The sequence below is a fragment of the Thalassophryne amazonica genome, chromosome 6 (assembly GCF_902500255.1).
Source record: "Thalassophryne amazonica chromosome 6, fThaAma1.1, whole genome shotgun sequence".
NCBI classification, from domain to species: Eukaryota; Metazoa; Chordata; class Actinopteri; order Batrachoidiformes; family Batrachoididae; genus Thalassophryne; species Thalassophryne amazonica.
The window spans coordinates 123,459,832-123,462,499 of NC_047108.1; positions in this window are offsets into that span (position 1 = coordinate 123,459,832).

A 2,668-nucleotide genomic window follows, 5' to 3' on the forward strand; every position below is an offset into this window, starting at 1 on the left:
CACGCGTTAGCCTTTAAATATAGCTTAAATACAATGCAAAATAAACGACGAAGTTTGTCATTGAAAGTGCAGAATCTCAACCAAAACCGATAATGTAACTTCCGCGTTTTCTTCTTCGTCGGTATTTTTGTAAATGGCAGTTGTCGTTTATGTGCTTTACCGCCGCCTTTAGTATGGGAGTGTACATCGAAGTGACATCTTTTGGTAATAAAATTATATCCATCCATTTTCCATATCCTCTTACTCCAATTAAAGGTCACGGGAGCCTATTATATTTTATACACTCATACAGCCGAAGGTATTTTAGAATTGCTTTTCATTTACATTAAATATAATGCAATGTGAAAATACCCTCAGCCATATGAGCATAAAAATAGGAAACAGAATGTGACCTTTTGACCTCTTGTCCAAGGTCTGTGTCCCAAGAATGCTCCCTGTGAATTTGAAGACCCTGGCAGTAACAGGACTGAACTTATGCTGAGCACAGACAGACTGACGGACCATATTTTAGCCTCGGGTAAAAAGCCCTTTTGATCTATATTTTGTATTATAGTTTAGCTTATGAAAAACCACTTCTCACAGGACTTTGACCTTAAAATTTATTTCCAAGGTAACAAGTTGTGGCATTGGAAACTAGTGTTTGCGTTCTATGAGTGCGGTACTCTAGTTTTAACTTGACATCACTGACAATAAGTTTTTGACATTAATCAATCAATCAATCAATTTTATTTATATAGCGCCAAATCACAACAAACAGTTGCCCCAAGGCGCTTTATATTGTAAGGCAAAGGCCATACAATAATTACGGAAAAACCCCAACTGTCAAAACGACCCCCTGTGAGCAAGCACTTGGCGACAGCGGTAAGGAAAAACTCTCTTTTAACAGGAAGAAACCTCCAGCAAAACCAGGCTCAGGGAGGGGCAGTCTTCTGCTGGGACTGGTTGGGGCTGAGGGAGAGAACCAGGAAAAAGACATGCTGTGGAGGGGAGCAGAGATCAATCACTAGTGATTAAATGCAGAGTGGTGCATACAGAGCAAAAAGAGAAAGAAACACTCAGTGCATCATGGGAACCCCCCAGCAGTCTAAGTCTATAGCAGCATAACTAAGGGATGGTTCAGGGTCACCTGATCCAGCCCTAACTATAAGCTTTAGCAAAAAGGAAAGTTTTAAGCCTAATCTTAAAAGTAGAGAGGGTGTCTGTCTCCCTGATCTGAATTGGGAGCTGGTTCCACAGGAGAGGAGCCTGAAAGCTGAAGGCTCTGCCTCCCATTCTACTCTTACAAACCCTAGGAACTACAAGTAAGCCTGCAGTCTGAGAGCGAAGCGCTCTATTGGGGTGATATGGTACTACGAGGTCCCTAAGATAAGATGGGACCTGATTATTCAAAACCTTATAAGTAAGAAGAAGAATTTTAAATTATATTCTAGAATTAACAGGAAGCCAATGAAGAGAGGCCAATATGGGTGAGATATGCTCTCTCCTTCTAGTCCCTGTCAGTACTCTAGCTGCAGCATTTTGAATTAACTGAACGCTTTTCAGGGAACTTTTAGGACAACCTGATAATAATGAATTACAATAGTCCAGCCTAGAGGAAATAAATGCATGAATTAGTTTTTCAGCATCAATCTGAGACAAGACCTTTCTGATTTTAGAGATATTGCACAAATGCAAAAAAGCAGTCCTACATATTTGTTTAATATGCGTATTGAATGACATATCCTGATCAAAAATGACTCCAAGATTTCTCACAGTATTACTAGAGGTCAGGGTAATGCCATCCAGAGTAAGGATCTGGTTAGACACCATGTTTCTAAGATTTGTGGGGCCAAGTACAATAACTTCAGTTTTATATGAGTTTAAAAGCAGGAAATTAGAGGTCATCCATGTCTTTATGTCTGTAAGACAATCCTGCAGTTTAGCTAATTGGTGTGTGTCCTCTGGCTTCATGGATAGATAAAGCTGGGTATCATCTGCGTAACAATGAAAATTTAAGCAATGCCGTCTAATAATACTGCCTAAGGGAAGCATGTATAAAGTGAATAAAGTTGAAAAAGATTAAATGGTTGAATGAATGACTGAATGAACCCTAATCAGTTATCCCATCTCTAATTTTGTGTGTAATTTTTGAGTGCTGGAGGACTTTTGAAATCTGTGCAGCAAACCTTTTTTCATGTTTCGTAACAACTTACTTTATCGAGATTATTCTTCCCATAGCAACAAATGTTCCCATTATGATCCAAATCTACATAATTAAGTCCGATGTAGGCTTTACTTATTTATTGACAGCATTTGTTAAAATATATTCGTTTTAACGGCATGATTTAAATCTACCTCACAGATTTTGAATAATCATGCCGAGACAAACAGTCAATGCTGAAAACATGTTTTCAGTGTTTTCACAAAAAAAAAAAACCCACAAATAAAACACAAACAGTCTGAATCCACTATATTGTGGAAAATTGAGGAGAAAATAAAAACTGTATTTGTTTGCTGTGAATTAAATACTCTGACTGAGGCAGAAGCAGCTCAGGAACTAAACTTTGACTGCAGATGACAAATTCTCTTCAGTACTGGATCAGTGCTGATTTATCCAGACGGACGAACATTTGAAATTCAAATATTTTCTTTCTGAAGAACTTTAAATATAATGTAACTACTACAAAAC